This window comes from Salmo salar, chromosome 23 (assembly GCF_965601325.2).
Source record: "Salmo salar chromosome 23, fSalSal1, whole genome shotgun sequence".
Classification (NCBI taxonomy): Eukaryota; Metazoa; Chordata; class Actinopteri; order Salmoniformes; family Salmonidae; genus Salmo; species Salmo salar.
The window spans coordinates 28,789,351-28,801,969 of NC_138313.1; the positions used below are offsets into that span (position 1 = coordinate 28,789,351).

Sequence of the window (12,619 nt, forward strand, 5' to 3'; positions counted from 1 at the left end):
ACAGTGCAAGGACACTAAGGTAAACAAATATGAACTAAACCACATCAGTCAGAACATTAAGCCATACATTTGCATAATTAGTAAGGAGAAAACATTTTGTTTTACAGTTGGACATTTTCCTAAGAATGTTGCATAAAAACAGATTTTTGGCAAGGAAATAATACACAAAAGGTTATAACTGTTGTAATTGGCTCTTCCCTTGAGGTAAGTATACAGCCATAGAGGTATTCGGAAAATGCATCAAACAGATTCCAAAAGGTTTATTAATACTTCATCGATGGCATAAAAATACATAATATGGCAGATATATATATATATATATACACACACACACAATTGTATTGATTGGTCAAAGCTACCATTCGTTTAAAATGACAGAAAATAGTGCAAAACCTTCTGTATCCCAAATGGCTGAACATAACTTGCCAGGTAAGAAAATAGACAAATCCCAAGCCCAAAATATAAAATAAAGCAGTTTGAGCTTAACTTTAAGAGAATGTTATGTAATAAAAAAATACATTAGATGAAAGAACTACAGAAAAGTGCAATGCCAAAATATACAGAAAAAAGTGAAACATGGATACAAAATGTTATGAGCACTTCGTACAAACCTAATGAACGAGGTAGACAAATCACACTTAGTAACAAATGTAATCCCTAATAAAACTCAAACGTTTTAAAGTTTGAATACTGTATACTCTGTCAATGGTAGTGTATGAATGTAGATCAATTGCAACATTGACTGAAAAACACCAAATCTAATCTTGTTTGCTTTAGTTTCTCTTTAGTCTCTTATTATACTCCATAAGATAGCCCAAAGTAACTTAATTGGTGCACTGAATACCTACTGCAGTATTTTCAAAATAACATACACAAAAACATATTACTCAACATAAAATATGCAAATCATAAGTTGTAAACAAAGTTGTAGTGTGATGAAAAATATGAAAGCGTTCAGACATGCCATCTAACTTGTTACCTGCTTGAGCTTCTTCTTCCTGTCCTTCATCGACATGTTCTCGTCTTTGACCAGGCTCTCCAGCAGGTCAGCAATCGCAGCCTGGGACAAACTCAGCTTCTGCTCCTCAAACTCTTTGGTGCTGATCCGTCTACAAAAGGAGTGGACGGGCATGGGGGCACCAACACTGCCTGGGTATGTTATCTCGGGGAGGAAAGAGAACAGGCTCATACACACATCTCATACACATCAATGTAAGCAGTTGAAAAAAAAAATAGAAAATTGATCATGGAAGCCTTATAAAAATAAAAGTGACAGTACTACTGTACCTGCACTTTCCTGAGGTAGGCGATGTGGTCCTGGACAGCGTTCTGCAGATAGACGGGCACCTGGAGGATCTCCTGGTGATGATCCATGATGAAGGAGACTAGTCTGGTGGCCAGCAGCTCATCTAGGTCCATCTCCTCCTTACAGCCCAGCACGCAGTGAGAGAACATATGCGCCATCTGAAAACGCAATGGAATTGAATAATGGAGTTGAGGACATGTTCATTTCATGCTCTTTTTAGGTTTACCATGTTCAGATCACCCAGAATTGTAAAACCTGTTTCTCCTCACCAGTGTGTGTGTTGCTATTGCGTCATGGAGCCGAGGCAGGTCCACGTTCTGACTCATCCGGGAGATCATTCTCATCAGCAGCTGGAGCTTCCTCCGGCTGGCAGGAGGCAGCAACAGGGTGCAGAGCTGCAGAGCCTCAATGGCCACCTGCTCCAACTGAGGCTGGAGGAGGCCTTCACACACAGAATGGGTGTGTGAATTTGGCCCTTTGTACACATCAGATCATAAAGATACACACAAGCACTAGGACTTGAGGCTAATGAAATACATTGAAGTGACTGAAGCATCCGTGTGATTAACTGTAAGAAATACATGTATATTGCAATGGCAAAAAGCAATTGCTTCTCACTACAGTAATACCTACTTGTACAAGTTACTAAATGTAATGTAATTATATCTAGGCATAAGGAGTATCAAGGCAGACTTTAAACAGAGCAGTTTAAAGTTCTGAGAGCATCCATATGGATACATTTGAAATTCTTGCAGTGATAACCTTAAAGGACAATTAGATTCTCACCCCACATTAATGAAGGCCCACTGAGTAATGTTAGTCAGGTGTTAAGACATGCAAAAGCACAACACACAAGCATTCAGTTAAAATGGCGCCGAAGAGGATGGCTGACGTTTTACATGCCCGTAACCAAACTGTGCAATTGTGTACATAACGTTGCTGCTACTGCCTCTTATGACCGAAAATAACTTCTGGACATCAGAACTGGGATTACTCACCACGAACTGGAAGAAGCTTTTTCCTTTAACGAGTCCAACGAGAAAGACATACCGCTCTCCCGGGAACAGGCCTAGAGCCCCGTCATCTGCGTGAAAAGACAGCGGAAAAGAGGACGCGGATCGGGCTGCCTTTTGAGAATTCGTAGGCGAGAATCCCACTGCCATCAATTCTACTTGCTAACATACAATCATTGGAAAATAAAATTGATGACCTATGATTATCCTACCAACGGGACATTAAGTACTGTAATATCTTATGTTTCACTGAGACGTGGCTGAACGACAACACGGATAATAGAGCTGGAGACATTTTCAATGCACCGGCAGAACAGAGAAGTTACGTCTGGTAAGACGAGGGGTGGGGGTCTCTTTGTCAATAACAGCTGGTGCGCGATATCTAATAAAGAAGTCTTGAGGTATTGCACCTTATGATAAGCTGTAGACCACACTACCAACCAAGAGAGTTCTCATCTATATTATTCGTAGCAGTATATTTACTACTACAGACCGATGCTGGCACTAAGACAGCGCTCAACCAACTCTATAAGGCCATAAGCATCTGACTGAATGAGGGATTGTCCATTGGTAGGGAGATGCCGATTCTGGCGCAGTGAGTGCTACCCTCTACAGATGTCACACCTGAACTGGTGTCACAACTACGAGGAGTTGCCATGGTGACAAAGCCTTGGGATTCAGAGTTAGGGCAGCTGTCTGGCTGAGAGTGTTTTATTCTGAGGTAGAGTGCTATACTTGCTGCCATTGTTACTTTTGCAGGACGCCAGACTCTCGGAAGACTGGAACAACTTGAGTCGGGAGCATAAGTTGGACTCTGGCAATTCATCCAAGATTCTCTCCAGGGAACAACTCCTGGGTCTGAGCCTAATGGACAAGGCTCCACTGCACTCTGACCGGGACAGGCTCAGACTGCTGCCTTCAAGGACATCCTCAGAACTGTTCGGAAGGAGTTCTGGGGATCCCCAGAACTGGCCCTTCAGCCTGGCAGGCCCATCTGGGGGACCCTCCTGGTACAACCTGTCTTCAAAGCCGCAAACATGGACTGGGCCTTCGAGCGGAACACTTCTCTCATTGGTGAGTCGCCATCATCAAAAGCCTCCTTCCGAATTATGCTGAACAGCAGAGATTCGGTAGATTTGAATTGGTTAACAGCACTGTACATGTGAGGGTTTTTTGCAGGCTGGGGGTAGCTGGGCTGCTCTTGTTTTTTTCACTTTCCTCTGTTTTAGGAGCCACAATGTAGCCACATAAAACTAGCAAGGGACCAGACAAAAACAGAACTTGTGAAGCCGGCAGGACATAAACAAAAAGAGTGGGCACATTTGGGGGGGGAGCTAAATTGGACACACGAGTTAGTAATAACAAGTCACAGCGCAGTTGAGACATCCTCTGTTATGAGGCAAATAAACCAGTTGCAGTTTCATGCTGCTTGTATTAGATCTGGTCAATCTTATTGTTCAACTGGAGAGTGGAGATATGTCTCAAACAATATCTCATCCAAAAGAAGTTGTTTTCCCATTTACAGAGGCATTTCATAGAGAAGGATGAAAATGCAAAACACCATTCACATTACTCATTTTAACTAATGTAAACCTGAAACCATTAACCACACCTGAGATGTGTCCTCTAATTTACAAATGACTGCAAATGTTACTGGACAAGTTGCTAAAGATGGAGTGCAAATGACATTACGGGTGAATTTACCCTTTGCTAAGCCCCACCCTGGAATTTGGGGCAACCAATGGCAGCACTGAAATGGATAGCAACGGTTTTCAAGTCAGACACATCAGTGGGGGGTCTTTAACAATGAACCAAGAGCACTTGCTACTGTGATTCCTGAAATGCAGAGTGTTGGAGTATTCTTCCAATCTGAAATTATACTTTTGTTACATTGTTTGCTAGCTCAGCTAGTTAGCCCAGTCTCATAGACCAAACATTGCCAATGCTAGCCAGCCACTCAATATAACTTGTTCTCTAAATGCATGTTAGCCAGCCAAGTTATGAATACAACTCCCATCTGCTGTCAACATCAGGGTATGATTTGAGAGCTCTAGCTAGTTAGCGCCATGCTGACAGTAAATTCAGAGCCATTCAATGGCTAGCCACATTATATCCAATTTCCTGATTAGCAAGGGGTAGTCGGTTTTTGAATACACAATGAAATTGAACAGAGTTTGAGCGCAACAGTAACCAAAGGGGGCAGGGCTTAGAGAAGGGAACATTTTATCCAGATTTTAGTAACACCTTAGGTTAGGGAGGAACAGAGAAACCATTGAAATTGAGTGTCATACAATTTCACCTTTAACAATAAGGCATTAAATTCAAAAGCTTGCCAAATGTATACATACCCAAGATGTTGACAAACAACTTGTAGTATTCAGATGTGAGAAGTGGCCGAGGGAGGCAATAGAAGTAGTCAGAGACTGTTTTAAACACATCCCTCTCAAACCCAGGATAGGATGGCTGGCTGGCATCATACTTCGGCCCTAGAATGGTATGGGTGATATTTGACATGTTGGTCTGAAACCAAAGCTCTCATATTGAGTCTTGTTTCGTATGAGGGGAAATATTCATACAATACACCAAAAAAAAAAGTTACTTACAGTTTGCAAGACTTTTCATTGCAGACAAAACCCAGTGTGGGAGGTCATCTGTGGGGAAAAAGCTTCAATGAGGTCCAGCAGGCCGCACTGAAATGGGTTACATTTCCTCGCCGTCGAAATGTGCAAATTAAGTCCCATTTATTGTTTTTGGAATTTAATGCTCTTTCACTGTCTAGCTTTCATTTCGGTGATTATTAGCGTGCTGGACACAGTCAAGAAACTATGAATGTACGTCCTTTATCATTTCTACACACCCACGGGTCGGATTGGACCCCCTAGCGGGCTGGATCTGTCCTGCGGGCAGTATGTTTGATACCCCTGGTCTACACTGTATAGACAGAGTGAAGATATAAAATCAGACCTACCCGTCTTATCCTCAAGTGTAACAACCCCATGCTTGTTCACATTGGTCATGTTGTACACAATGTTTTGAGTATTGACGTGTCTTGGATCCAAAACATCCTCAAGTGAGGTCAATCCCAATGTTTTCTGCAGGCTGAAAACATGAAATGGCAATGAATTAAGGATCTAATCATTCAAACTTTTGAGAAGGATTTAAAGGAATTTAAGAGTGGATCTTACTGTGTGAGAGTGATGCCTCTCCAAACATCCTGGATATATTCCTCTGTTAGTACTCTGGGCTGTACCACTTCTATCACAGGCTCAGTCTCCATATCTTGTTTTGAGGGATCCACATTTTCCTGTGAAAAATAATCATCTGTCAATTATGTAGACAAGTGAGGAAGTCATAACAGAGATATTGCGGTTGCCCGGCTACCCATCCACAGCGCTCCGGCCAAACGAATGATAGAGGACTCGTGCTCAAAAGCTTGTTTAAGCAGGAGAAGCTCCATTGAGGACTTCCACAATTTTAAAGTATTCAACTGGGTGAGACTTCCTATGGATCTGATAATTCCATCCAGGTCATCAGGAGGGATCAGCCAATGAATTACACTCATGAGAAAACATTCCATATCTGCAGGTGGCAGTAAATCGCCAACCTTGAATATATCTGTTCAAGCACACTCCAGGTGGCAGTATGCACCATTTCAGTTTGTTTACCAACTCAGAAGTAGAAGAAAATAAACTACTTCAAAAATGGAGATGGCCTCAATGGCACTGCCCGTGCGCTCACAGACACCATAATGGGACAGATGCAGAGTCATCGATCATTCAACGGTCTGGATTTGCCTCCCTCCCCGACAACTTCTGGAATGCGAAACACTGACCATTCTGATTGGTCCCGGAAACCAATGGGGTGGGCCATAACTGGCCTACATGATGACGTTATCAACTTTGATACTAATTCTCAGATGTTAGAGATGATCCAATCGCTGATTAATTTGTTTTGTACAATGGCCCTCATGTTCACTTCATGTACACTACCTGACCAAAAGTATGTGGACACCTGCTTGTCGAACATCTCATTCCAAAAATCATGGGCATTAATATGGAGTTGGTCCCCCCTTTGCTGCTATAAAAAGCCTCCACTCTTCTGGGAAGGCTTTCCACTAGATGTTGGAACATTGCTGCAGGGACTTGCTTCCATTCAGCCACAAGAGCATTAGTGAGGTTGGGCACGGATATTGGGTGATTAGGCCTGGCTCGCAGTCGGCGTTCCAATTCATCCATAAGGTGTTCGATTGGGTTGAGGTCAAGGTTCTGCAGGCAAGTCAACTTCTTCCACACTGATCAACAAACCATTTCTGTATGGACCTCGCTTTGTGCATGGGGGCTTTGTCATGCTGAAACAGGAAAGGGAAAGGGGGATACCTAGTCAGTTGTACAACAATGCCTTCAACTGAAATGTGTCTTCTGCATTTAACCCAACACTTCTGAATCAGAGAGGTGCAGGGGGCTGCCTTAAAAATCGACATCCACATCGTCGGCACCCGGGGAACAGTGGATTAACTGCCTTGCTCAGGGGCAGAACAGATTTTTACCTTTCGGTTACTGGCCCAATGCGCTAACCACTAGGCTACCTGCCACCCTCCCACAAACTGTTGCCGCAAAGTTGGAAGCACAGAATCATCTACAATGTCATTGTATGCTGTAGAGTTAAGATTTCCCTTCACTGGAACTAAGGGGCCTAGTCCAACCATGAAAAACAGGCCCAGACCATTATTCCTTCTCCACCAACATTTACAGTTGGCACTATGCATTCAGGCAGGTAGCGTTCTCCTGGCATCCACCAAACCCAGATTTATCCGTCAAACTGCCAGATGGCGAAGCATGATTCATCACTCCAGAGAGCACGTTTCCACTGCTCCGGAGTCCAATGGCTGCGAGCTTAATACTACACCAGCCAACGCTTGGCACTGCGCCTGGTGATCTTAGGCTTGTGTGCGGCTGCTCGACCATGGAAACCCATTTCATGAAGCTCCTGACAAACAGTTATTGTGCCGACGTTGCTTCCAGAGGCAGTTTGGAACTCGGTAGTGGGTGTTGTAACCGAGGACAGACAATCATTATGCGCTTCAGGATTCGGCAGTTCCGGTTCTGTGAGCTTATGTGGCCGACCACTTTGCGGCAGAGATGTTTTCCACTTCACAATAACAGCACTTACAGTTGACCGGGGCAGCTCATTAGGCCATAATAGGGGTACATTTACAACATCAACAGTACTTACTACAGTATCTTTGTCCAGTTTCTTGGAACCCCTACATTTGAAGAAGCCTTCCTTTTCCCTCATTGAGAAACTCTTCTTTACTGATGCAGGCCCTGACGCAAGTGGGCAATGGGGAATTCCCTTCAAAAGAGATTAAGGGAACCTAGGACATTCAAGGTGAAATAATTTAAATACATTTGTGAAAACAAATGTATTGTCAATCATATACACAGTAAGGAAACGAGTCAGACAAATATCATGTAAAGTGTATGCTTTGATATTGCATGTTTACAGATTCTACAATTCTTTAAAAGATAAACACACCAAATAGATAATTTACATGTAGAGATGGCAGTTGTCCTCTAAATCTTCTGAACCCCATCTGCCCTTTACATCCTCGATCACATGATTCTTGAGGAACTTCTTCAGCAGCTGGACAGTCTGTTGCCTGGTGACATCTGGTCCGAAGTTACTATTGTTCCTGAGCAGTTCATGCAACCAGTCGACAGCTGCCACCGCAGTAAAACAGTTCCCATACACTCTGAAGTGCTGCCGATGTTTTTGCAGAGGCATCCCCGCTCGGAAAAGCTTTGCAACTTCATTCCACTGCAAATGGAAAATGTAAATAGCTGTATGCATGCATGCCTACAGTACTTTCTAAAAGATTAGCTAATTATCTGTAACATTGCATTTGGGTTAAAGTCCCAGTGCAGTCAAAAACATGATTTGTGTGATATTAATGTTTACACACTAGGAGGTTGGAATACTACTGTGAAAAAGATGCCATTTTAGTGTAAGAGCTGTTTGAAAAGACTGAGTTTTGGCCTGCCTGGGGACATAAATTAGCTAATAGACCAATAAGAAAGACAGTTCCAAAACTCTGCCTATAGGGCTCCAAAAGGACACACCCCTCTTTCACAATTTCGGTTCTGGAACTGACACTCACTCATTTGTAGCATACTAAATTTCAACAACATGTGGTCGCGTGTTTCCAAACATTGAATGGGTACATATACATACATATACACACATATATATACTGCTAAAAAAAATAAAGGGAACACTTAAACAACAATGTAACTCCAAGTCAATCACACTTCTGTGAAATCAAACTGTCCACTTAGGAAGCAACACTGATTGACAATAAATTTCACATGCTGTTATGCAAATGGAATAGACAACAGGAGGAAATTATTGGCAATAAGCAAGACACCCCCAATAAAGGAGTGGTTCTGCAGGTGGAGACCACAGACCACTTCTCAGTTCCTATGCTTCCTGGCTGATGTTTTGGTCACTTTTGAATGCTGGCGGTGCTTTCTCTCTAGTGGTAGCATGAAACGGAGTCTACAACCCACACAAGTGGCTCAGGTAGTGCAGCTCATCCAGGATGGCACACCAATGCGAGCTGTGGCAAGAAGGTTTGCTGTGTCTGTCAGCGTAGTGTCCAGAGCATGGAGGCGCTACCAGGAGACAGGCCAGTACATCAGGAGACGTGGAGGAGGCCGTAGGAGGGCAACAACCCAGCAGCAGGACCGCTACCTCCGCCTTTGTGCAAGGAGGAGCACTGCCAGAGCCCTGCAAAATGACCTCCAGCAGGCCACAAATGTGCATGTGTCTGCTCAAACGGTCAGAAACAGACTCCATGAGGGTGGTATGAGGGCCCGACGTCCACAGGTGGGGGTTGTGCTTACAGCACAAAACCGTGCAGGACGTTTGGCATTTGCCAGAGAAAACCAAGATTGGCAAATTCGCCACTGGCGCCCTGTGCTCTTCACAGATGAAAGCAGGTTCACACTGAGCACGTGACAGACGTGACAGAGTCTGGAGATGCCGTGGAGAACGTTCTGCTGCCTGCAACATCCTCCAGCATGACCGGTTTGGCGGTGGGTCAGTCATGGTGTGGGGTGGCATTTCTTTGGGGTGCCGCACAGCCCTCCATGTGCTCGCCAGAGGTAGCCTGACTGCCATTAGGTACCGAGATGAGATCCTCAGACCCCTTGTGAGACCATATGCTCGTGCGGTTGGCCCTGGGTTCCTCCTAATGCAAGACCTCATGTGGCTGGAGTGTGTCAGCAGTTCCTGCAAGAGGAATTTTCTTTCTTGTTTACCATTTTAATTGAAAACAATCACAGTAAGGTTACCCAGAAATGACTTGATATTGAGATGAAAACAGCTACATTGGACCTTTAAACTATGTAGTTAAACTGATTAAGGCACATCCTGAAACATTGGCAAGCAAGCAAACTATCAGGACAGAGGCATATACACAGTATACAAAACACCCTTCCTAATATTGAGTATATTTGCCCTCAGAACAGCCTCAATTCATCAGGGCATGGACTTTACAAGGTGTTGAAAGCATTCCCCATTAGCATTAAAATATTCCCCATGTAATGTTATGTAACTGAATGTCTAGAATGAGCATTATGATGCATTTACGTTACACTTCAACATTCTATGGCAGCCATGTTAGCTCCCCATTAACATTACATGGGGAATATTTAAACACAATAATCTGGGTGGTTAGAGCCCTGAATGCTGATTTGCTGACAGCCTTGGTTTATCAGACCGTATACCACGCATATGACAAAATATTTATTTTCATTGTTCTAATTACATTAGTAACCAGTTTATAATTGCAATAAAGGTGACCTCATGTTTCCAGACAAAACAGTAAGGAAGAGTTAGTGCATATAAGAAGACACCTTTGTGACATTTTTGTTGGATTTGGATTTATGACTTTCGCTGTTCGGCTCGCCTCAAGAAAATTGTGTGCCCGAAATTCGGGAGCGGAAGTCACCCCATCGTCCGTGATTGGTAAACTGTACGGATTCTTCAATAAAGTAGTCATTCAACGAGAGACAATACTGTGCCAACCATCTTAGTTAGATGTACAATTTCGCAACTAAGATTTACAGCAAAAACATACAAATTAATGACCGAATTCTTGAGTTACCTTAGATTAATTCTGACTATTTTGAGGAAGTGGATACTGCCTACGATGGCTCAAAATGTACTGTTTGTTTTCTATTTTTCAAGTGTCCTTTTAAGGGAGCATGCAAACTCTAGGTTCGCATAGCCAACGTCAGCTAGTCGCCAGCAGAACTGAAATATGCTGATATCTTCAGGCACCTCGGGGTTTGTGGTATTTTACCAATATACCACGGCTAAGGTATCCAGGTACTCAGCGTTGCGTCATATTAAAGAACAACCCGTACCATTCGAACACATCGACAGCTATTTGCATTTTGGTACAGCAGAATTATATTCATTTACAATGAAACGCTGCGTTTGCATTGCGTTCGGTGTGGTGCATACGGAACGTATGCGTCAAACTGTATGCTTAGACGGCTTGACAGAAATGGTAGCAGAAAGTCAATGTCGAACTTTTGTAGCATACACATCCGGATGATGCTGGTACTATTTGCGCAATGACACTGTCGGTGTGTTCGAAGCGTCAGCCATGGCATATTGGCCACATACTACTACCCCCCGCCCAGCCTTATTGATTGACTATGTAACCGCATGTTTAGAAATAAAACAATCTTCAACATTCTAAAAGATGGCCAAATTATTCGTAAGGCTCTGTATCGAGAGCTTGACTGCTAATCCTAACATATTGCTGGCTCATGGCTGTCTGTCTGGCTAAAAATTAAACATAAAAGACAGTGTTATTTTGCATTTTGAGTGATCTGCACAGATCTTAGTTAGCTACTTCCCAGTCAACTTGCAGCATTATTTCACGACATTGTATTGGCTAGCAAGCTAACTGTTAAGTTAACTTGATAACAAGAAAAGATTACCAGTTTTGTCGCCCTGTAAGGACCGGGAGTGACATGCGAACTCATAATATTGAAGCTAGAAACGAAGACAATCAACGTGCAAAAACACACATTGTCTTAGTTTGTTGTTAGCAGGGGCCAACTTGCCGCAGTCACAGATCGAATTAAGGGTTCAGTGGCGTTCCACACTATTTAAATAACGAGCTTGTTCTGGAGGCAGCTGATTGGACAACATTTGTCACGTGACTATTCATAGGCGGACAAATTAAATAAAAGAGTACTGTACAAATATGTGACACATTTGACAAGACTCATGAGTGATTATGCTAACACGGGCAACAATGTATCAAATCTCATCAGAGATTATCAAAATGATATCATGTAGCAGTGAATTGTGAGAACCAGAATTTATAGTGAAACATTGAATGTAGACTGCCACCTGGTGCATGCACTATGATCCTACAACCAACAAAGCAGTACATACAGTAAGCCACTAGAAGCTGTTGTTTTGGCTTAGTTTAGTTAAAACAGGCAGTGGCTTGTGTGGTTGTTGTCCTTGATGATCTTTTTGCCCTTCCTGTGACATCGGGTGGTGTAGGTGTCCTGGAGGGCAGGTAGTTTGCCCCGAGTGATGCGTTGTGCAGACCTCACTACCCTCTGGAGAGCCTTACGGTTGTGGGCGGAGCAGTTGCCGTACCAGTCGGTAATTCAGCCCAACAGGATGCTCTCGACTGTGCATCTGTAAAAGTTTGTGAGTGTTTGGGGTGACAAGCCGAATTTCTTCAGCCTCCTGAGGTTGAAGAGGCGCTGTTGCGCCTTCTTCACCACGCTGTCTGTGTGGGTGGACCATTTCAGTTTGTCCGTGATGTGTACGCCGAGGAACTTAAAACTTTCCACCTTCTCCACTGCTGTCCCGTCGATGTGGATAGGGGGGTGGTCCGTCTTCTGTTTCCTGAAGTCCACGATCATCTCCTTTGTTTTGTTGATGTTGAGTGTGAGGTTATTTTCCTGACTCCACACTCCGAGGGCCCTCACCTCCTCCCTGTAGACCATCTCGTCATTGTTGGTAATCAAGCCAACCACTGTAGTGTTGTCTGCAAACTTGATGATTGAGTTGGAGGCGTGCATGGCCACACAGTCATGGGTGAACAGGGAGTACAGGAGTGGGCTGAGAAAACACCCTTGTGGGGCCCCAGTGTTAAGGATCAGTGGGGTAGAGATGTTGTTTCCTACCCTCACCACCTGGGGGTGGCCCGTCAGAAAGTCCAGGACCCAGTTGCATAGGGCAGGGTCAAGACCCAGGGTCT

General features: G+C 43.7%; 1 pseudogene; it reads right to left on the reverse strand.

The window, feature by feature from the left end:
• Window positions 1-722: 722 nt before the first annotated feature.
• Window positions 723-11,458, reverse strand: LOC106584251 (DEP domain-containing protein 1A-like; annotated as a pseudogene).
• Window positions 11,459-12,619: the final 1,161 nt, after the last annotated feature.